We start from the raw sequence: 27,127 nt of genomic DNA on the forward strand, positions 1-27,127 counted from the left end.
GCAAAATCCTTATGCGCATGCGTGTTCAATCAAGGATTATGCCTTCAATGTTGAACTTAGGTAGAATGGCGATTTGTCCCTTAAGGAAAACAATAAAACATAAACCCAATTGATCTTTCAATAGACTGTAAAATAGTCAGGTTTTCGCGAGGAGAGATGTCAATCATTTATGTTGAAGCGAGGGCGCTTCACAGTGAAGGTGGGCGCTGTGTTACGAATCACAAATCTAAAATATATCCATTTAGGACATTTTGGTAAATTTTCTATATGAACTCTAAATTGAAGTCAAAAAGCATTTAAACTTTGAACATACAGTGACATTCCGTTGCGTAACAACATAGGTCTTTGACATCTCTACATGGAGTGTTTCTGAATTGTTTGTACCAGGTACGATTGAATTGTCAATAAGTTTTATTATGACATGACTATTTTATGGTCTTTGAGATATGAACTATGCATATAATGTCAAGCAATCTAATATTGACTAGAAGTCAGCTTACATCTAATCCCAAAACATAGAGAAAGAGGTTTCGATGCGACTAGCACACTTTCATCAGGCTAATCAGAGAAATTACGAAAACAAACCAAAGTATTAGAAAATCTGAACGTACAAAATAAACTAATCACATGACAAAATAGGAGGGAATGGAACTCCGCAAATGTCTAGTATTGAATTCCTGTAGGTCCATAGTCATTCAGTCTATGACGATACATCGTTCAGAATACGCGCATCTGTATACTTTCTAATTGTGTTATTTCCGTATCTGGGTTAGGTAAATGGCAAATGATCGTGGCTGATAGAACATTGTCTACTAGAATATGTCCTGTCGTTCTGAAGTGGGGTACAACATATACAGATCAATCTTTTCAGCTTGTTTTGATATTTGAGCGATGGCAATTCATTCTCATATCGAAAGGGTGTGTTGTCGTGCTGACGTACTGAATATTGCATATATATATAATATTCTATAATTAAAATATACTGTTACGAGTCACAGATCTAAATTATGTCCATTCAGGATATTTTGGTAAATTTTCATTATGAACTCTAAATTGAAGTCAAAAAGCATTTAAACTTTGTACAAACAGTGACATTCCGTTGCGTAACAACATAGGTCTTTGACATCTCTACATGGGGTGTTTCTGAATTGTTTGTACCAGGTACGATTGAACTGTCAACAAGTTTTATTATGACATGACTATTTTATGGTCTTTGAGATATGAACTTGTATTACTAATCTAGGGAAGGTGATTGGATATTAGATCTCGGATGATGTCTTTCATCATAAGACTTAAGAATACGTCATACTCTAAGAATAGAGATTTTGTGTAAACTTGGAAATGTATTTAAGTTGGGTTTTTAGCCCAGCTCGGGGGGAGAGGCGGAGACGGAGAGTGGTCATGTAATAAAATCAACCAAGTGGTTAGCTTGGCGTTCGTTGAACCAGATACGTATGTTTCGTTGTGAGTTCTACTCAACACAATCCAAGTCGGTACGGTACCTCGTGGAAGAGATGGTTTGAGAAGAAACTAGTTGGTCGGCTAATTCAACGTTATAGTCTTAAATGGAACAGACTGACGATTGGAACAGCAGTGCGAGTGAGTACTTCCCCGTTTGAACATTAAATATCGATAAACTGCACAGTAAGCCGATCAACAGCGTTTCAATACTTTGAAATGTCAAGTACATTTCAATTATACTTAAAATATAAATTTACAATAGTTGGATCTTCAATTTGGTCACAAAACTACAGATTGTAAAATGTTACCCTTCCCATGTTGCTGAATTCGTCGTTTGTCTTGAACGATTTCCTAACTTGCGACTGAAGTTAAATTGCCTTCTTGTCCCTTACCCTCCAGTGGAAGACTGGTCTGTTAGCCTACAGCATGCTAAATAAACGTAACTATGAACTTTGCCATGTAATCCCAGTATGAAAACGCTTTGAACTTTAAATTGTATCAAGAATCAATAGCAAGAATTTTCTGGAAACTATAAATAAGTCAGAAGAGTCGAATTCGAACATAAAGGTTCATGTCATAAACTACTGTGTGAGACCTTGCTAATTGTTGTAAATGTGTGGTCTGCTGTGGCAGCCGCAAAATCCTTATGCGCATGCGTGTTCAATCAAGGATTATGCCTTCAATGTTGAACTTAGGTAGAATGGCGATTTGTCCCTTAAGGAAAACAATAAAACATAAACCCAATTGATCTTTCAATAGACTGTAAAATAGTCAGGTTCACTTACTTTCCAATAAGAATCTTCACTGTGACATTCCAGAAAATGGATCGAAGTACCAAAACGTTCTAGCGACTAGTTGAATGGACAAGCAAAGAAAAAGTTGGGGAGTCAATACACACAATATGAGTGTGTTCTAAGGAATGAACCGATTTGAATATGTTCTCTATTTTTTCACACAGTATCCCTGAGATGGCACACACATAGTCCTAGCAATAACGTTGATCTTATTACTTTTAAAGTGAATTAACCTTATGTATAATCCAAGCATGGAAGTAGAACCTCTAATACATCCATGATCCAAGTATGTATTTTGTTTAACATGACCGACAAAATCCCGTTCCGGATAAGGAACCCATAGGAAGTAGTTAAAAAACAATATTCGAGCTATAGAATGAAAATAATACTATGTCACCTAATTAATCTCAACGATCAAATGGAAATATAGGGAATATAGGCCAACATATTACCCTGTTATGACCTCACTGGAGGGTACATTTATTGAACAAGGGTGTCTGCTGATTTTTGAGAACTATTTCAAATTTAGTAATCTCATCCATTGCATTCCATATATTGATAACACTGCCCCCATGGTCCAATTTAGATAAGCGAAACAGGTGTTACAGCAAATCAGTCCCATTGCAAATGATCTAAATTTTGTTTTTTAATTGTTTTGCTTGGTTTGTTTTGATTGGTCTTGTTGGTTTAAAAGGACTTTACAATTGTAATAAATAGTTTATATTTAATGTGTTGTAATTTCCTTGCTGTATCAATTTAATTTCGAATTCAAAATTACCCGGTAATTTGATAGGCAGCGCATAATTCGTTTTTTTCTCCTCAAAATCACATTTTAAAATATTCTTCTCTGAAACCATTTTATAGACAACCTCACAATTTGGTGTGTAGAAGGAAGATTACCCCAACCTCCATGCAGCACATCATTGCCTGCTGGGAAAGCCTCTTGGTCCCATCAATCGCTGCTTGCAGCTTTAATTTTACTTTGGCATTCAACTTGTAAAGGACACTCAATATTTGCCAGCTTGATAATACTTTTTAGGTTGTGATATTGGATTAAATTACACTATTAGGTTTACCGATCACCTTGACATACAATTCAGTAATTTACAACTACGTTAATAGCAATACACTGGTAGTGTTTCTTAATTCCTTACAATAATGTCTTTCAATCTACCTGATTACCATGTTTACCGTAGTGTGCATTTTCATATTGTGTTAGATTAATACATTTTTAAAATACGTCTGCCCCCCCCCCCCCGAGAAATCTAGGCGCTAACAATTGTTACACCTTGCATGAATGTATAGCACGTACAACGGCACTTTATATTTCCTCCACTCCCCGTGAGTGTATAATCACAGCTGCAGTGGTCTGAGATGGCAGGTTAGTGCAGTTGGACTATACCTACTGTTGTACCATTAAATGGGTCATTGAACTCGGGCTGTTTTTTTAAAACTTGTGGAATAATTTGTAATAATGTTACAAAATGAGTGTTGTACATATGTTAATTGCAGTCCATTTTGACCAACAAATTCCATTACATCTAAAATAATTGTTATGATATATATAACGAAGCACGGTTTATTCTCTTTGGAAACTAGGGTTTTAATTATAATCTCATGATGCAATGTAAAAATAATGTTGAAAATTTATACCACTATCCGACGTATTACGAACGGTTACTGTAGTTTTATGTTGCTGCAATCTCGTACCACCACATTTCACTTATCGAGCATTTTTTTAAAATGCAAATTATATACATATATTTTGTATTGATAGAATAAAAAATATGCCCTGCAAACTTACCAAATATACACATATTTTGTTGATGGTAAATTTACATGCTATACAATATCAATACGTTTGTGTAATAACCTAACAGTCGCGTGGATTCCCACTGGCTGGCAGTATACAATCCTACTACAGGCTCTGAATAGAGCGAATATGTTAACTGTAGGTCAACGAAGTCTGGGTTGTAAGTTAACTTAGTATCCATGTACGTCCGTTAAATTCCGTTCGGAAATACACTAATGTGATGGAATGTGAAAAGGGTCATTGGTGTGATACAAAGGTACGTATCAACAACTCAAACTATTGACCGGGTCTACATGTCATGAAAACATCGTGTCAAAGAATGGATAATAGACATACACCACGAAGGCTTTCTTGTTACCCGGTGAAGTGGCACTTTAATTTGACATCTATTGCTGTGGCCCTATCTGTACATAGGTCTCAATGTGTGCTTTCGTTATTATATATATATAGTACGCATATAATACTAAATAAAACATAATAATTTGCATAGGCATATCGTGATTGACGTAGTTTGATATGAACTAACAGTTTTGGACAACGAAAAAAACCGCATGAGAATGTTTTTAGTAAAAACATTAATTATTTCAATATCTTATGAGAGTTCTGTATGATTTAACATCATGAACTCATATCGGCTTATTTGGTAAGTTTGGTGCACTCCAAATGATGTGCTGTTGGTAATTGGAAGTAATAAAAAACAATGTTTTGTCATGAATTGAAGGCACCCATATTCAAAATATATATTTACCGTATATATCTACTAAATATCCGGTGTTTGCTTGTTGGCAGTTGCAAAAAAAAAAAAAAAAAAAAAATCCGTCATAGGTACGTTAACGTTATCTAAGGACAACCTGTTGAATGCTGTTACATTATCTGTGAAATTTATCGGAATGTTTTACTTTGATACAGAAATTCTGCAAACATATATATACTGACAAGCAAATGTTCAATATATAGGTAGTGTTTTGTAGATAAAGAATTGGTGTTGTTGGTGTTGTTGTTGTTTATGATGTCATTGCTGAATTTCTCCCATCCACGAGCACTGTTGTTATGAATGTGGTTTTTTGGGGGAAGATCGTGAGATAAGTTAATAAAGAACGATGACACCAGTATTACAAGGAAAATACAATCACAGGTTTTTCCTGAGTTAGGACAGAAAACATAAAGCTGTTGAACTGACTGTTCTACCCATATCATTGCTTCTTTAATTTTTCGTAATGGGCATATATCCGCAAGTGGTCACTAGTATCATGAAATAGTATTATGAAATACAATAAAAAATACAAACCTATTTCATATTTTCAATAGACTGTAGTCTATAGTCAGATTCACTTACTTTCCAATATAAAGTATCTTCACTGTGACATTCTATGAAATGGATCTAAGTACCAGAACGTTCTAGCGACTAGTTGAATGGTAGAAGTAAAGGGAAACTGGGTAGTCACCCCCTAGTTTAATCCAAATCCAGTACACACAATATGTGTGTCAGTTCTGAGAAATAAACCGATTTGTCTATTTTCTCTATTTTATCCCACAATATCTCTGAGATGGCACACACATAGTCCTAGCAATAACGTTGATCTTGTTACTTTGAAAGTGAATTTACCTTATGTATAATCCAAGCATGGAAGTATAACCGCTAATACATCCATGATCCAAGTATGTATTTTGTTTAACACGACCGACAAACCCATAGGAAGTTGTTAAAAAGCAATAATCGAGCTATAGAATGGAAATGTAGTATGCCGCCTAATTAATTCCAACGATCAATTGGAAATATAGGAAATATAGGCCAACATATTACCATGTTGTGACCTCACTGGAGGGTACATTTATTAAACAAGGGTGTCTGTTGATTTTTGAGAATTTCAAATTTAGTAATCTCATCCATTGCATTCCATATATTGATAAAACTGTCCCTATGGGCCAATTTAGATCACCAAAGCAGGTGTTACAGCAAATCAGTCCCATTGCAAATGATCTAAATTTTGTTTTGTTTTGATTGGTTTTGTTGGTTTAAAAGGACTTTAAAATGGTAATAAATAGTATGTACTTAATGTGTTGTAATTTCCTTGCTGTGTCAATTTAATTTCGAATTCAAAATTACCCGGTAAATTGATAGGCAGCGCATAATTCATTTTTTTCTTCTCCAAATCACTTTTAAAATGTTCTTCTCTGAAACCAGTGTATAGGTAACCTTGAAATTTGTAACTTGTAAAGGCCACTCAATTTTGCCAGCATGATAATACTTTTTGAGTTGTGATATTGGAGTAAATTGTGCTATTAGGTTTACCGATGACTTTTGACATACACATCAATAATTTACAACTACGTTAATAGCAATACACTGGTAGTGTTTCTTAATTCCTTACAATAATATGTTTTTTATTCTACCTGATTACCATGTTTACTCAATTACAGTGTGCATTTTCATATTGTGTTATATTAATATGTTTTTAAAATGCGTCTCCCCCCCCCCATCGAGAAATCTAGGCGCTAACAATTATTACACCTGGCATGAATGTATAGCACGTACGTACAACGGCACTTTATATTTCCTCCACTCCCCGTGAGTGTATAATCACAGCTGCAGTGGTCTGAGATGGCAGGTTAGTGCAGTTGGACTATACCTACTGTTGTACCATTAAATGGGTCATTGAACTCGGGCTGTTTTTTTAAAACTTGTGGAATAATTTGTAATAATGTTACAAAATGAGTGTTGTACATATGTTAATTGCAGTCCATTTTGACCAACAAATTCCATTACATCTAAAATAATTGTTATGATATATATAACGAAGCACGGTTTATTCTCTTTGGAAACTAGGGTTTTAATTATAATCTCATGATGTGAGTGTGTAATCAATTGCAGTCTCTATAAGCACAGATAATTACATTATTAACTGGGTAACAATAATATAAACATCGCTATATATCTTCGATGTGTTTGTTTGTTTGTTTGTTTTGTGCGTGCGCGCGCGCGTGTGTGTGTATGTGTGAGAGAGAGAGAGAGAGAGAGAGAGTAGGGAGATATATGAAATCTATCAAAATCACAGCTAACGGAAATACTCAATATAATGATATTTATAGCTTTGATTTATCATTTTTCCAAATTACTACATTTATGTTAATGCAAGTGTAACAGTACAATTGTAAATTCTAATGTATGAATGAGGCGCGTGTCATTCAACCCATTACAGCTATACATATATATCCCTTCTACCAAGTCGTTCACCCCCATTGTTAATCACAGCTGCAGTGGTCCGAGATGACAGGTTTAGTGCAGTTGGACCATAGCCACTGTTGTACCATAGGTCATTGAACTCGGGCTGTTTTTTTTTTAACTTGTGGAAAAATTTGTAATAACGTTACACATGAGTGTTGTACATACGTTTTGCAGTCGATTTTGACCCATAAATTCCATTCCATCTAAAACAATTGTTATGATATATATAACGAAGCACGGTATGTTCTCTTTGGAAACTAGGGTTTTAATTCTAAATCTTATGATGCAATGTAAAAATAATTGTGAAAATATACACCACTATCCGACGTGTTACCAACGGTTACTGTAGTTTTATGTTTCTGCATTTTCCTGATACATTTAGCTTATGGAACATTTTGTTGAATGAAAATTACATACATATATGTTGTATCGATAAAATTAAAAATATGGGCTGCAAACTTACCAAATATATACATATTTTGTGGATGGTAAATTTACATGCTATACAATATCAATACGTTTGTGTAATAACCTAACATGTACAGTCGCGTGGATTCCCACTGTCTGGCAGTATACAATCTTACTACGGGCTCTGAACAGAGCGAATATGTTAACTGTAGATCAACGAAGTCTGGATTGTAAGTTAACTTAGTATCCATGCACATCCGTTAAATCCCGTACGGAAATACTCTAATGTTATGGAATGTGAAAAGGGCCATTTGTGTGATACAAAGGTACGTATCAACAGCTCAAAAGATTGACCGGGTCGACATGTCATGAAAACATCAGTGTCAGAATGGATAATAGACATACAACATATATCATGAAGGCTTTGTTGTTACCCGGTGAAGTGGCACTTTAATTAGACATCTATTGCTGTGGCCCTATCTGTACATATTGTCTCAATGAGTGCTTTCGTCATTATATATATAGTACGCATATAATACTAAATAAAACTTTTAATAATTTGCAAAGGCATATCGTGATTGACGTAGTTTGATATGAACTAACAGTTTTGGACAACGAAAAAAACGCACGAGAATAGTTTTAGTCAAAACATTAATTATTTCAATATTTTATGAGAGTTCTGTATGATTTAACACCACACACTCATATCGACATATTTGGTAAGTTTGGTGCAGTCCAAATGATGTGCTTTGGTAACTGGAAATAATAAAAAACAATGTTTTGTCATGAATTGAAAGCAACTATACTCAAAATAAATATTTACCGTATGTATTTACTAAATATCCGGTGTCTGCTTGTTGTCAGTTGCAAAAAAAGAGACCAAATCCCAGTCTATCTGCTAGACCTCGGATGTTCTTCCGATACAATACGACACACGACTGAACGTCGCTATCGAGGATGTTCGGACAAGCCTTCACTGCGAACTTTGTTCGCTTATAGTATCGAATTAAAGCCCGAACGTCTAGCAGCAAGACTAACCAAATCCGTTGTAGGTACGTTAATGTTATCTAAGGGCAACCTGTTGAATGTTGTTACATTATCTTTACACTTTCAACAAATGGTGTTTTGATGTGAGTTAGCACTCGACTTGTGACCTCTCCACCATTCATATATACGCTAACTTATTATCTGATCTGATTATGTCTCCATACCAATGGATGTTTTAACAGTATTCGACGATTTCTGATTCGGTTGACATTTTGTCAAGATTATTTTTGTTACTCAAACTAAAGGTTAAATGCGATAATTTTAAATTTGAGTACCGATATGATAAACTCGACGTCCGTGAAACGTCCATTTTGTTTCCACGGCTCTCAGTCATATCTCGATACTTACATTCTTTCTTCGCTGTTTATTACTTCTGCTGGTTTTAACTTACGTTATTTGAAAAATTTGAAACTATCCAGCGTACTTACCAAAGAACGCTTCGCTGTATGCAATGTGTCACCACGATTGTTTCCCTCAAGCGAGATACGTTTTGAGTCTTTGAATGGAGAGTGTACAATAGACAATGCACGTTGTTCGACAAGTACGCCGATAGTGCAGAGTCATCTTGAAATATCATGTGTATATCACGTGGCATTCTTACGTCACAAATATACATCCTGTTGTTGTTGTTGTTGTTGTTGTGAGTCATCTCATCAGATACTAAGTCTTACATGTAACTTGGTTGCAACAGGATAGTATTTGTGTATCGTCTGGTCATGAGCTTTAAGAAATAGTGTCCCACAGAGCTTGAAATAAATGATTAAACTAACCGTGTAATGTCAGTATAGTGAAGTTTATCAGAATGGTTTACTTTGATACAGAAATTTTGCAAACATATATATACTGACATGCAAATGTTCAATATATAGGTAGTGTTTTGTATCCAAGTATGTATTTTGTTTAACATGACCGACAAAATCACGTTCCGGATAAGGAACCCATATGAAGTAGTTAAAACAATAACCGAGCTATAGAATTGAAATGTACTATACCATCTAATTAATTCCAACGATCAATTAGAAATATAGGCCAACATATTACCCTGTTGTGACCTCACTGGAGGGTACATTTATTGAACAAGGGTGTCTGTTGATTTTTGAGACATTCAAATTTAGTAATCTCATCCATTGCATTCCATATATTGATAACACTGCCCCCATGGTCCTATTTAAATCACCAAAGCAGGTGTTACAGCAAATCAGTCCCATTGCAAATGATCTAAATTTTGTTTTTTATTTGTTTTGCTTGTTGGTTTAAAAGGACTTTACAATTGTAATAAATAGTATGTACTTAATGTGTTGTACTTTCCTTGCTGTATCAATTTAATTTCGAATTAAAAAATTACCCGGTAAATTGATAGGCATTGCATAATTCATTTTTTTCTCCTCCAAATCACTTTTTAAAATGTTCTTCTCTGAAACCAGTGTATAGACAACCTCACAATTTGGTGTGTAGAAGGAAGATTACCCCAACCTCCATGCAGCACATCATTGCCTGCTGGGCAAGCCGCTTGGTCCCATCAATCGCTGCTTGCAGCTTTAATTTTACCTTGGCATTCAACTTGTAAAGGACATTCAATTTTACCAGCTTGATAATATTTTTTAGGTCGTGATATTGGATTGAATTATACTATTAGGTTTACCGATCACTTTTGACACATACCCATCAGTAATTTACAACTACGTTAATAGCAATACACTGGTAGTGTTTCTTAATTCCTTACAATAATGTTTTTTAATCTACCTGATTACCATGTTTACTCAATTATAGTGTGCATTTTCATATTGTGTTAGATTAATACTTTTTTAAAAGTGTCTGATGTTGGCTGGAATTTCCAGCCACGAACTATCGCTTGTTCATAGGTCTCTGTGGTTGGCTGCAATTTCCAGCAACAAACCAGAGATGATTCATAGGTCTCTGTGGTTGGCTGGAATTTCCAGCAACAAACAGAGATGGTTCATAGGTCTCTGTGGTTGAATGGAATTTCCAGCCACAGACCTTAAAAATCACCCATATTATGCACAAAGTGGTGCAGAAAAATAGCCTGTTTCCACTTTTTTGTGGGCATATAATGACCATGAAATTGACCATTTGAAATGGTCAATGTATTTTGGTCTCAACTTAAATCAGCAAAACAGGTGTTACAGCAAATCAGTCCTATCCCAAATGATCTCGATTTTATTTTTCCCTGTTTTGTTTCGATAATATTTTGTTGTTTTTAAAGTACTTTACAATCTTAATAACTATTTAAATCTGTTTTATCCATAGATGTACTTAACGTGTTGTAATTTCCGTGTATCAATTTAATTTCAGATTCAAAATTTCCATTTAGTGTTACCAAGTGAATTTGATAGGTAGTGCATAAGCCATGTTTTAACAAAAAAAGAGAGAGTAATTTCTCGTATAGCAAGTAATAATATTAAGTAAGTTGTGTATTATAGTGAAATGTGAACATACACTTACAATTTACCAAAAAATCCATAAATTCAATACATCACCCAGCCCATACATCTTATTTGTCACTATGAAATTATAATAGCGAAGCAATGATAGTGTTTTGTAATTCCTTAAAATAATATTTTTATCCTCTTTGGTTACCACATTTACTCAAATCCAGTGTGAATTGTCATATGTTCTTATATTAATATGTATTTAAAATGTGTCTGTTCCCTCGAGAGCTCTAAGCACTAAAATGTATTACCCCTGGCAGCGATAATAAGCTTGACTAGTTCTTAAGGACTATGTTAATCCAAAAATTTAATGTACAGTTTCACATTGCACTATCTACTTAACTGTTGGCTCATTTGACTTTGGTATGTTGTACATTTTTAGGCAAGTTTTGAATATTTTATAAGCTTGTAATTTCTGTTATTTTAAAGAATATTAAAACAATTGGCGTGTTGGAAGATATTGTTTACTAGTTAGTACAACCATGCCATGATACGTTCACATTATGTTGAGTCAAGTTTGGACTGTTTTTCATAGGTAGGCCATTTTTACTGTGCTAGTCTCTTACCGTTTCAGTTTTTGTTCTTTCCTCCTTTTTTAAACACTTTTCAAAATCTTTTTGGATTCGCTTACTTTGTTTGCATTTGGCCCTTGCAAAAGACTGTCTGTGCACAGTCAAAACGTCGGGTTGCAAATGAAGCAGAAGTTTTAGTCAGACATGAACTTGTCCTTTACATCAAATACAACTTATGCCATACTCAATGTCATATGTGTTGAAAAGTTTTGGGACAATTTCCCTATATTTGTGCTATGAACTGAATTATAATGTCGTAATTAAATCCTAACTGACTTTGAACTCTGCCAGGTAATCCCACTATGACACGTTTTGTACATGTGTTAGCAATTTTATGAAGAGAATCAATAGTAAAGTCTTTTCTGGAAACGAATAAGTCAGTAGACATGAGCATAGGGGCTCATCATGTCACAACTGCTTTGTGAGAGTGAGTGTGTTGTGTGGTCTCCTGTGGCAGGAACAAAATCTATATGCGCATGCGCGTTTTAGTCAGGAGCCGTGATTTCATATTAGAAACTGTGATGAAATGCTGATTCGGCTTGCACGGGGACCAACTGACCAGTATTCAGATGTGTATTAACAACATTATCTTTGTAGTGATCACTATACACATCTGAATGTCAATGATATGCAAATCATGTAATTTAGACCATCCTTTAATTTGAGAAATTGCATATTACATAAATGGCTTGACACTGTATACATACTAGTTAATGGTCAAGGAGCTTGTCATTGTACATGTAAATAGTTAATTGGCTAGGTGTTGTATTTGCATATCAATATTTGACTATTTGCAGAATTATTTTTATTTATTATTTCATTATTATTTAAACTATTTGTTTAGAGTGGAGTTGCAGGCTTTCAACCATTACGACGGAATAGTTTAGAGAAAAGTATATGAAATTGACTGTTCTCCTGCCAAATGAAAAGAACAATTGGTATATTAGTATATTATTTTAGTTCCGAATGGGGGTATTCCAACACAATTCAAACTTGAATTGATAGCGTCCGACCGATAAACGCATGCGCAAATGTTTTTTTCTTGTTTTCCTGCCGCAGGAGACCATTGCAGACATGTACTACTCGAGTACCAGATCTATGCGTTGCGAGTATCATTAGCAACTCCTGTGTCTGGTACAGTCATGAGCGTTACCAGTTCTGTCATGCGCTGTCGTGTGCAAGTAAAGGTCAAACCCCACTGCGTAATCTTCCTACGTCGACTGACTGACAGTTATATATTATGTATATAGCGTTTGATTACGTAATTATTGTTTGTGCCACCCCACCCCCGTGCACCCCACCCCACTCGTACGTCCATGCAGAGACCACGGTGACGAACAGTAAAACTTAAAAAGTCTTTACACAGAAAGATAGACAGGGAAAGGGAATTTCCTAGTATATTGTGTTGACATGTATTAACGTTTGATTAATAAATGCAATGTATCCTCTGTTTATTGTTTATTTGCATGGTGGTCTTTATGTGCGTCTTGCGTTTAATGTTTGCCGCAACTTGGTAATTACGCATCCAGATACATTGTACACAAAATTATATTACCAAGATGTTTTATACGTACGTTCATGCGTTCTCATTAGTATAGCGCCACCAACATTCACGTTAACTTAAAAAGTCTTATAGTTCACTATTAACTGACATCTACCAATCCGACTAACGGTTGGTGTATTACCATTTGTCAGTTAGTAGATATTTACACTGGTTATGGAAATATGTTACTAGTAATTTGCCAAATAGCCTACCAGTTTGATCAAGGATATTAGCTGTGCACTAATTAATTCAAAGTTGGTAAGCTACAAAGAGACAGAGAAGACGATAGTTTTGATTTAAAACTTTATCAACTAGAGATGTTATCTGATAAAAACATGAATAACATTATAAAGCTAAGAAATCGCAAAGACACCCACTATTATTTATTCGACCTGGTGTCACCAAGGTTGGTGTGTAGGGGTGATCCTAATGTTTAAAAATGTTTTTGTTTTTTTCCATGGAAAATTTTGGTCGGTCGGTCGATTTAAAAAAGTATATAAATAAAAAATCATCTTTGAATTCATGTTTCTTTGCCTCTCCTTTTCCTTCTTTCAATCATCTTTTCATTGGATTCCTAGAAACAAGCCCTTCTCAGCTTTTCTTAGGGACCGGTCAGTTTCTCCAGCCTGGGGGGGGGGGGGCGGTGGATTCTTAAATCGGGCCGACAAAAAGTCACTGACCCCCCCTATCTGTAAAACCCAAAACAGGCTGACCCCCCTATCACTTAATTCTAAAACATGATGACCCCCCCCCCCCCCATATATGATATTCGCATGAGTGACAGGTATTTTTTGATCGTGACTCAGTGTGGACTGCTTGACTGTCTTGCATCTACTTTATAAGATCCCGGGTTTTTATATAGCACTATCATAATTATAATTATTGACTACCCAGGGTAAATATATTTGAAAAGGAGTTTAATAGCATCTTGACAGTGAAAGGTAGGGGGAAAGCTTTGAGAAGGGAATATGTACAGCTGTCATGGGGGGTCCTAGGGGGTCTCCCCCTAGAAGCCCAGGAGGTTTTTAACTCTGAAAAGTCAATATTGAGACTATTCAGACATTTTTAGAAAATCATTTCCAAGCTTTACAAGACAGCACCAACATGTAAAAAGCAACTACATAAGGTTGAAATATTTTTGAAATATAGTTTGATAGGATCTTGACAGTAAGAGGTAGGGGGAGATCTTGAGACTGGGATGTGTACACCTCATGGGGGGGGGGAGGAAGGTTCCAAGGGGGTCTCCCCCTAGAACCCCTGGAGGTTTTTTCCCTCAATTTTGAGACTATTCAGACCCTTTCAGACAATAATTTCCAAGCCTTACAAGACAACACCAACATGTAAAAAACAACTACATAGGGTTGAAATACTTTTGAAATATACTTTGATAGCATCTTGACAGTAAGAGCGGAAGAGCTTGAGACTGGGATATGTCCACCTCATGCGGGGGGGGGGTCTGAGGGGGTCTCCCTCTAGAAGCCCTGGAGGAATTTTACTCTTATAGCCAATATTTACACTATTTAGACCCTTCAAGCAATAACTTAATCCATGCTTTACAAGACAGCAAGTATCAGAAACTATTCTTTATAACTTACACTAAGGGTTGAAATATGTTCTTAAAAAGTTAAATGGCATCATTATATACATGTAATAAAGGTCAGCACATCTAATGGTAGTATCATTGGTAGGGGAGATTTGGAGATTAAGGCAATTTTAGACTATCTTGGCAAACATTTCACATCTTGAAAAGACAATATCATCTCAAATTAGAATAGGGTGAAAATATTTAAGAAAAGTTTAATACCATTATGACAGTAAAAAGGTTGTTGGTGCATCTGATTGTTGGTTGAATGCATGAGTGACCTCTGGGGGTGAGGAAGTCCTTGGGGTTTTCCCCCTGGCAGATATGGAGTTTTTTGCTTGAGATACTAAGGCAATGTTTAGGTTATTCATAACCTTTGAGGTAATATTTCCAAGCTTCGAAAAGCTAACGTAAATGTACGTTTTAAATGAGTTTCCTATATCACATAAAATAGACATGTAACATTAGTATAGGGGCATTAATATATGTATAATAAAGTCACCGGTATGTTAGAGAACTTTAGGTGGATATTGTGTTTTATTGTGTTTTTGTGTGGTCATTGTGTTTTAAATTGTGATTGAAGAAAAAAATCCTTTCTACAATGGCATATAGCCTTGTCTTGTCCCTGTTTCTTACATGAATTCTTTAATATTACTTATAACTTCAAACATAACTATACATATACATATACATGTATTACCTAGCTACCACACTAGTTACAGAACATGTTATGTAAATGCTTGGCTGTTTCACAATCAATGCTTTACTTATATTGCAGTTTGGGGCAAACTTGAAGGTTTCGTAATGGCAATTTTCATAGATAGTTTATAAATGAAATTAATCTAAATTGTTCTACTCGTCATGTTATTGACACTACAAATCACCACATCTCATCAGATTCCAGTTTCTGTTATACCCTAGGTATGACCACCTAAAGTTCTCTGACATACCGGTGACTATACTATACATGCAATATTAATAATGTCCCTGTACCAATTTTACGGGCCCATTTTTATGTGACATGGGAAACTCATTTAAAACTTACATTTACGTTAGCTTTTCAAAGCTGGGAAATATTACCTCAAAGGTTATGAATAACCTAAAAGTTGCCTTAATAGAAACAAAAAACCTTCCGATCTGTCAGGACGACAACCCCCAAGGACTCCCTCAGCGCCAGAGGTCAAAGGGGGGAGGTCAGTGAGTTTTTGTCGACCCGATCGTATTTTTCTAATTCAAAAATTGGTCTTCCAGTTCAAGTGTCGGTCTTCTAATTCAAGTGTTGGTCTTCTAATTCAAGTGTCGGTCTTCTAATTCAAAAATCGGTCTCCTATACTATACTATACTATACTATACTATACTATACTATACTATACTATACTATACTATACTATACTATACTTTACTATACTATACTATACTATACTATACTATACTATACTATACTATACTATACTATACTATACTATACTATACTATACTATACTATACTATACAATACTACACTATACTTTACTATACTATACTATACTATACTATACTACTAGTATACTATACTATACTATACTATACTATACTATACTATACTATACTATACTATTATATACTATACTATACTATACTATACTATACTATACTATACTATACTATACTATACTATACTATACATTGCTATACTATACTTTACTATACTATACTATACTATACTATACTATACTATACTATACTATACTATACTATACTATACTATACTATACTATACTATACTATACTATACTATAGTATATACTATACTACATTATAGTGTAGTGTAGTGTAGTATAGTATTGAAGAGTGTTGTATTTCCGTATTTGTTTGCCCAGAGTTTACTTGTATTGTTCATCAAATAGAGATGCCAGTATTATGATAGTGGACTCAGGTTACTAGTATTTATTTCTGTTTCATTATAGCCTCTTTTCGCCAGTTTCCAGGTGAAGAATTTAATTTTCTTTTGAAATTCTTTTTCGTTACTACATGTTCGTATGTATCTGATCGTTTGACCCTTAATGGACCCTTTGAAGACTGAGTTCGGGCGGCAGTATTACCTGTGTAAATATTGGAATGAGTTTTGATATCCAATACTTTGTGTTATTGGTGCCGTTGACATTTGTGGATTGTGATATGTTACTTCCGTATCTGAGCTTTCCAACGAAAATTTGAAAGTTGGATGTATTTGGTTTATTTTTTCACTCAGATTATTTAGTTCAACTTGGGTGCCACAAAATATCATGAAAACGCCACCCCTGAAATGTGTCCAGAGTGATATTTTATCCGTGTAGATTTCAATAATGCGACTTTCCAGTTCATGGAATGTCGGCTATTTCGGGTGATGCCCAAGAGCCAATGCACATGCATGTTTGTGTGTAGAATTCTCCTTTAAATTTAAATGTGTTTTTCGTGAGAATCACATAATAGTTTTAGGAGATGCACAGGTGGTGGTTTTGGAATGCTATAGTCGATTGTTTGTGTAACTGGCGAGTCAAGTGCTTCGACAACTGACTGCATTGCGCCAGACTGCAAAGTATGTGTGTACATACCACGTGTAAAGTGACTAGTATCCAATTTTCAGGAACTACATACAGTAGCTTCTGGTGCCATGTGATGACACACTTTGTGCAAGTGTGAGACATATCTCGCTGGACACCCACAAATGAGATCCCATTGGTCTTCAACACAACATACAGTCTCTATATTAACGGATCTCATCTACGAGATGCAATAACTAAACACTGGGACGTAATAGCAGACAATGAGATATGAAATCAATTATATCCAAAAAGACCAATCATAGCACAGAAGCGAAACATAAACTTAAAAGACAAATAGGTCAACACTCAATTGCAGCATTCCGAATTTAAAAATCTAGCGGAAATAAAACGAGATAATATTATAATATAATATAGTATAGTATATAGTACAATATATAGTATATAGCACAGTCTAGTATATAGTATATTATAGTATAGTATAGTATATAGTATAGTATAGTATATAGTAAAGTATAGTATAGTATAGTATGGTATAGTAGAGTATAGTATAGTATAGTATGATATAGTATAGTATACTATATAGTACAGTATATAGTTTAGTATAGTATAGTATAGTATGGTACATAGTATAGAGCATAGTATAGTGTATAGTGTAGTCTAGTATATAGTATAGTATAGTATAGTATAGTATAGTATATAGTACAGTATAGTATAGAATAGTCTAGAATATAGTATATAGTATAGTATATAGTAAAGACAAGTATATAGTACAGTATATAGTACAGTATAGTATAGAATAGTCTAGAATATAGTATATAGTATAGTATATAGTAAAGACAAGTATATAGTACAGTATATAGTACAGTATGTAGCATAGTCTAGTATATAGTATAATATAGTATAGAATAGTATAGTATAGTATAGTATATAGTACAGGATATAGCATAGTCTAGTATATAGTGCAGTATAGTATAGTATAGTATAGTATAGTATAGTATAGTATAGTATAGTATAGTATAGTATAGTACAGTATAGTATAGTATAGTATATAGTAAAGAATATATTATATAGCATAGTCTAGTATATAGTATAGTATAGCATAGTACAGTATAGTATAGTATAGTATAGTATATAGTACAGAATATATTATATAGCATAGTCTAGTATATAGTGCAGTATAGTATAGTATTGTATAGTATATAGTATAGTATAGTATAGTATAGTATAGCATAATATATTATAGCATAGTATAGTATAATATAGTATAGTATAATATATAGTACAGAATATAGTATAGTCTAGTATATAGTATAGTACAGTATTGTATAGTATATAGTATATAGTATAGTATAGTATAGCATAATATAGTATAGCATAGTATAGTATAATATAGTATAGTATAATATATAGTACAGAATATAGTATAGTCTAGCATAGTATAGTATAATACAGTATAGTATTGTATACTATACTATATAGTATAGTCTAGTCTAGTCTAGTATAGTACAGTATAATATAGTATAGTATAGTACAGTAGAGTACAGTACAGTATAATATAGTATAGTACAATGTATAGTATATGGTATATAGCATAGTATAGTATATAATGTAGTCTAGTATATAGTATAGTATAGTATATAGTATAGTACAATACAGTATAGTATAGTATATAGTACAGAATATAGTATATAACATAGTCTAGTATATAGCATTGTATAGTATAGTGTATAGTATAATATAGTTTATAGTATATAGTATAGTATAATATATAGTACAGTATACAGTATATAGCATAGTCTAGTATATAGTAGAGTATAGTATGGTATAGTATAGTATAGTATAGTATAGTGTAGTATATAGTACAGTATATAGCATAGTCTAGTATATAGCTTAGTATACTATAGTATAGTATGGTACATAGTATAGAGCATAGTATAGTTTATACTGAGTCTAGTATATAGTATAGTATAGTATAGTATAGTATAGTCTAGTCTAGTATATAGTATAGTATAGTATATAGTATATAGTAAAGACAAGTATATAGTACAGTATAAAGTATAGTATATATAGTAAAGTATACAGCATAGTCTAGTATATAGTATAATATAGTATAGAATAGTATAGTATAGTATATAGTCCAGTATATAGCATAGTCTAGTATATAGTGCAGTATAGTATAGTATAGTATAGTATATAGTACAGAATATATTATATATCATAGTCTAGTATATAGCGCAGCATAGTATAGTATATAGTACAATATATAGTATATAGCACAGTCTAGTATATAGTATAGTCTAGTATAGTATAGTATAGTATATAGTATAGTATAGTATATAGTAAAGTATAGTATAGTATAGTATAGTATAGTAGAGTATAGTATAGTATGATATAGCATAGTATACTATATAGTACAGTATATAGTTTAGTATAGTATAGTATAGTATGGTACATAGTATAGAGCATAGTATAGTATATAGTGTAGTCTAGTATAGTATAGTATAGTATAGTATAGTATAGTATAGTATAGTATAGTATATAGTACAGTATCTTATAGAATAGTCTAGTATATAGTATATAGTATATAGTAAAGACAAGTATATAGTACAGTATATAGTATAGTATATAGTACAGTATACAACATAGTCTAGTATATAGTATAATATAGTATAGAATAGTATAGTATAGTGTAGTATATAGTACAGTATATATCATAGTCTAGTATATAGTGCAGTATAGTATAGTATATTATAGTATAGTATAGTATAGTATATAGTACAGAATATATTATATATCATAGTCTAGTATATAGTGCAGTATAGTATAGTATAGTATAGTCTAGTATAGTATATCATAGCATAATATAGTATAGCATAGTATAGTATAATATAGAATAGTATAATATATAGTACAGAATATAGTCTAGTCTAGTATATAGTATAATACAGTATTGTATACTATACTATATAGTATAGTATAGTATAGTATAGTACAGTATAATATAGTATAGTACAGTAGAGTACAGTACAGTACAGAATAGTATAGTATATAGTACATAATATATTATATAACATAGTCTAGTATATAGTATAGTATAGCATAGTACAGTATAGTATAGTATAGTATATAGTACATAATATATTATATAGCATAGTCTAGTATATAGTAAAGTATAGTATAGTATAGTATATAGTATAGTATAGTCTAGTATAGTATAGCATAATATAGTATAGCATAGTATAGTATAATATAGTATAGTATAATATATAGTACAGAATATAGTATAGTCTAGTATATAGTATAGTACAGTATTGTATGCTATACTATATAGTATAGTATAGTATAGTACAGTACAGTAGAGTACAGTACAGTACAGTATAGTATAGTATAGTACAATGTATAGTATATAGTATATAGCATAATATAGTATATAGTGTAGTCTAGTATAGTATAGTATATAGTATATAGTATAGTATAGCATAGCATAATATAATATAGCATAGTATAGTATAATATAGTATAGTATAATATATAGTACAGAATATAGTATAGTCTAGTATAGTATAGTATAATACAGTATAGTATTGTATACTATACTATATAGTATGGTATAGTATAGTACAGTATAATATAGTATAGTATAGTATATAGTACAATATATAGTATATAGCACAGTCTATTATATAGTATAGTCTAGTATAGTATAGTATATAGTATAGTATAGTATATAGAAAAGTATAGTATAGAATAGTATAGTATAGTAGAGTATAGTATAGTATAGTATGATATAGCATAGTATACTATATAGTACAGTATATAGCTTAGTATAGTATAGTATAGTATGGTACATAGTATAGAGCATAGTATAGTATATAGTGTAGTCTAGTATTTAGTATAGTATAGTATAGTATAGTATAGTATAGTATAGTATAGTATAGTATATAGTACAGTACAGTATAGAATGGTCTAGTATATAGTATATAGTATAGTATATAGTAAAGACAAGTATATAGTACAGTATATAGTACAGTATATAGCATAGTCTAGTATATAGTATAATATAGTATAGAATAGTATAGTATAGTGTAGTGTATAGTATAGTATATAGCATAGTCTAGTATATAGTGCAGTATAGTATATTATAGTATAGTATAGTATAGTATAGTATAGTATATAGTACAATATATAGTATATAGCACAGTCTAGTGTATAGTATAGTATAGTATAGTACAGTATAGTATAGTATAGTATATAGTAAAGAATATATTATATAGCATAGTCTAGTATATAGTATAGTATAGCATAATACAGTATAGTATAGTATAGTATAGTATAGTATATAGTATAGTATAGTCTAGTATAGTATAGCATAATATAGTATAGCATAGTATAGTATAATATAGTGTAGTATAATATATAGTACAGAATATAGTATAGTCTAGTATATAGTATAGTACAGTATTGTATACTATACTATATAGTATAGTATAGTATAGTACAGTATAATATAGTATAATATAGTATAGTACAGTAGAGTACAGTACAGTACAGTATAGTATAGTATAATATAATGTGTAGTATATAGTATATAGCATAGTATAGTATATAGTGTAGTCTAGTATATAGTATAGTATAGTATAGAGTATAGTACAGTAGAGTATAGTATAGTATATAGTACAGTATATAGTATATAGCATAGTCTAGTATATAGCATTGTATAGTATAGTGTATAGTATAATATAGTTTATAGTATATAGTATAGTATAATATATAGTACAGTATACAGTATATAGCATAGTTTAGTATATAGTAGAGTATAGCATGGTATAGTATAGTAAAGTATAGTGTAGTATATAGTACAGTATATAGCATAGTCTAGTATATAGTATAGTATAGAATAGCATAGTATATTAGAGTAGAGTATATAGTATAGTGCAGTGTAGTATATAGTATAGTATAGCATAGTATGTAGTACATTAGATAGTATAGTCTAGTATATAGTACAGTATATAGCGTAGTCTAGTATATATCATAGTATAGTATAGTATAGTATAGTACAGTGTATATTGTACAGTATAGTGTATAGTATAATATAGTATAGTATATAGTATAGTATAGTATAGTATAGCATAGTACAGTATAGTATAGTATATAGTACAGAATATAGTATATAGTATAGTCTAGTATATAGCATAGTATAGTATAGTATAGTACAGTGTATATTGTATAGTATAGTGTATAGCATAATATAGTTTATCATATATAGTATATTAAAATATATAGTACAGTATACAGTATATAGCATAGTCTAGTATATAGTACAGTATAGCATAGTATAGTGTAGTATATAGTATAGTATAGTATAGAATAGTATAGTATAGTGTAGTATATAGTACAGTATATGGCATAGTCTAGTATATAGTATAGTATAGAATAGTATAGTATAGAATATTAGAGTAGAGTATATAGTATAGTGTAGTGTAGTATATAGTATAGTATAGCATAGCATAGTATAGTCTAGTATAGTATAGTCTAGTATAGTATATAGTACAGTCTAGTATAGTATATAGTATAGCATAGTCTAGTTTAGTATATTATAGTATATAGTATATAGCATAGTTAAATACATAGTTAATAGCATAGTGTAGTATATAGTACAGTACAGTATAGTTTAATATATAGTATATAGCATAGTATAATATATAGTATAGTATAGTATACTATAGTATATAGTATAGTATAGTATACTATAGTATATAGTATAGTATAGTATATAATATAGTATAATATAGTGTAGTATACTATATAGTACAGTGTATAGTATAATATACCATATACTATACAATACTATCCTATGCTATAATATATACGATACACTATACTATACTATACTATATACTCTACTATATAATATACTATATTATACTATATACTACACTTGCCTATATACTATACTATGCAACACTACACTATGCTATATTCAATATACTCTACTATACACTACTATATTATACCATACTATACTATACTATCCTATACTATCCTATACTATACTATACTATACTATACTATACTATACTAATTTTATACGATACTATACTTGACTATACTATACTATACTATACTATACTAATTTTATATGATACTATGCTTGACTATATACTATATACAATAGTATAGGTATGCTATAGTATGCTATACTATAACCTACACTATACTATACTATATTCCATATACTAGTATATTATACCATACTATACTATACTATACTACACGACACTATACCATATACCATATACTCTACTATACTCTATTATACTATAGTATACCTAAGCAATAAACCACACCCTGGGGATGGTATACCACTCGGTTTTGAGCAGTGAACTCAATATATTTCGTTCACTGGTCAAAACCGAGTGGTATACCATTCCCAGGGGTGGTTTATCGCTATTATATTATACCAGTATATTGAAACTGTCGGAAACAAGATATGACGCAACATTTTCTGGTTTCATTTGTGCCCCCATCCCTGCGTGGACTATACTGTTCATAGACGAACAGTGAGAGAACATCAAAATTTGGACACGTGCCAACTGTGCATTATCGCTCAGTTTAGACGCGCTAGTTCGATGCCTAGATCAATCAGATCTCTCGATTTGCGCCATCAATATACTGGACTGTATACTATACTATATACCACATACTCTACTATACTATGATCTACTACACTATACTATACTATACTACACTAGACTATACTAGATTATACTAGACTCTATACTATATACGATAGTGTAGGAATAGAATAATATTATAGTATATTATTGTACAGTATATAGTAGAGTATATTATACAGTACTGTATGGTATAGTATGCTATACTATACACTACACTATAATATACACTATAGACTATATTCCATATATTCTACTATACTATAATCTACTACACTATACTATACTATACTATACTATGCTATACTAGACTCTATACTGTATACAATAGTGTAGGTATAGAATAATATTATAGTATATTATTGTACTGTATATAGTAGAGTATATTATATAGTACTGTATGGTATAGTATGCTATACTATACACTACACTATAATATACACTATACACTATATTCCATATACTCTACTATACTCTAGTATATTATACTATACTATACTAGACTATACTATACTTTGCTATGCTATACTATATACCATATGCTCTACTATACTCTACTATACTATACTATGCTAGACTATATATGATAGTATAGGTATAGAATAATATTATAGTATTGTATTGTACAGTATATAGTATAGTACGGTATGGTATAGTATGCTATACTATACACTAAACTATACTATATTCCACATACTCTACTATACTCTAGTATATTATACCATAATATACTATACTATACTATACTATACTATTATATACTATAATATACAATACTATACTATGCTATGCTATACTATATACCATATACTATACTTTACTATATACCATACTATATGATATACTATGCTATACTATACTACACTACACTATACTATATTCCACATACTCTACTATACTCTAGTATATTATACCATAATATACTATACTATTATATACTATAATATACAATACTATACTATGATACTAGTATGCTATACTATATACCATATACTATACTTTACTATATACCATACTATATGATATACTATGCTATACTATACTACACTACACTATACTATACTATATACTCTACTATATTATACTATACTATTCTATACTATTTGTATACTATGTACTATACTATACTACACAAAATAACATATACTCTACTATACTATACTATGTACTATACTATACTACCAGTATACTATACTATATATTATACTATATAATGTACTATACTAGACTATATATAATATGTACTATATATTATAGTATAGGTATCGAATAATATAGTATAGTATTGTACAGTATATAGTATACTATACTATGTAGTATGGTATATAGTATAGTATATAGTATACTAGTAGTATAGAATAGTATAGTATAGTATAGTATAGTATAGTATACAGTATAATATAGTATAGTATATAGTACAGTATATAGCATAGTCTAGTATATAGTATAGTATAAAATAGTATAGTTTATGGTATATAGCATAGCATAGTATAGTATAGTATAATATAGTATAGTACATTGTACAGTACAGTGTAGTATATTATAGTATAGTATAGTATATAGTATAGTACAGTATAGTATAGTGCAGAATAGTAAAGTATAGTATATAGTATATAGCATAATAAAATACATAGTATATAGTATAGTTTAATATATAGTACAGTACATAGCATTATAGCAATATAGCATTATAGTCTGGTATATAGTACAGTATAGTATAGTATAGTTTAGTATAGTATAGTTTAGTATATACATGCAGTATAGTATAGTATACTATATAGTATAGTATAATATAGTATAGTATACTATATAGTACAGTATATAGTATAGTCTGGTATATAGTATACTATACTATATAGTAGAGTATACTATACTATATATCATATACTATACTATACTATACACTATAATTTACTATATACCATACTATATGATATACTATACTATACTTGATTTAATACTATACTATATTACACTACACTACACTATACTATATTCCATATACTCTACTCTACTATATTATACCACACTATACTATATTATATTATACTATGCTATCATGCTATACACCATATACTATACTATATTATATAATATACTATATTATACTATATACTATACTTGACTATATACGATACTATACTATACTATGCTATATACCATATAATATACTATACTCTACTATACACCATATACTATACTCTACTATACTACACTATACTATATACCATATACTATACTCTACTATACTACACGACTATATACCATATAGTATACATTACTATACTCTACTATACTATACTAGACTACCATACTAGACTATATACTATATAATATAGTATAGGTATAGAATATTATAGTATAGTATTGTACAGTATATTGTATAGTACAGTATATAGTATAGTATAATATAGTATATAGTATATAGCATAGCATAGTATATAGTCTTGTATAGTTTATAGTATAGTACCATACACTATTATAAGCCCAGTGGATGTATTTGTATTGAACAAAATGTTCACTTGGTAAGCCCACATAGGGCAAGTAAATAAATAAAACAAACTATACTATACTTTGTACTTGATCTTTTTTTCATTATCATTTGTGTCAATATGACTTGAAATGATTTAAACTTTTGAAACCCTAAAATTAGTGATACTTTTATGATATAACTAAGTTGTGTTTTACTTATGAATGGTGCTCTAAATGGCCTCCAAAAGGTGTTCATTTTTCAAAAGATCTTACCATGGGAGGGGGACACCCCCTCCCACTTGTATAGCATGCACGCATTGGCATAGCATGCACTTCTCCCGACACTTTTTCAAGTTCTCTCCCTACTTTGAAACTTACTGAAACCCCTAGGTTTACAATTATGTTAATTTCATTTCTAATAATGTACTTTATAATTAGCTGAATTAATCTATAATGATAATAGTTCACTCAATGTAAGAGATATCCTAGAACTTTTGGTTACTAAAACCATGAATATTTTGCACAGCTATGAACAGACAATCATACTTCTCATAGGGTTC

At 31.4% G+C, this 27,127-nt stretch overlaps 1 protein-coding gene across 3 annotated transcripts in view; it reads right to left on the minus strand.

Moving 5' to 3' along the window:
• Positions 1 to 27,127, minus strand: part of LOC144448277 (uncharacterized) — a 66,510-nt gene that overhangs the window by 24,844 nt on the left and 14,539 nt on the right. Inside the window, exon 1 of one of the 3 annotated variants that reach the window (XM_078138460.1) lies at positions 9,178 to 9,290. The exons of the other annotated variants lie outside the window; for them this stretch is intronic. The gene's annotated coding sequence lies outside the window, so the exon portion shown is untranslated. Of the gene's footprint in view, positions 1 to 9,177; positions 9,291 to 27,127 lie in introns of those variants that run through there. 3 annotated transcript variants of the gene reach the window in all.

The sequence above is a fragment of the Glandiceps talaboti genome, chromosome 17 (genome assembly GCF_964340395.1).
Source record: "Glandiceps talaboti chromosome 17, keGlaTala1.1, whole genome shotgun sequence".
NCBI lineage: Eukaryota > Metazoa > Hemichordata > Enteropneusta > Spengelidae > Glandiceps > Glandiceps talaboti.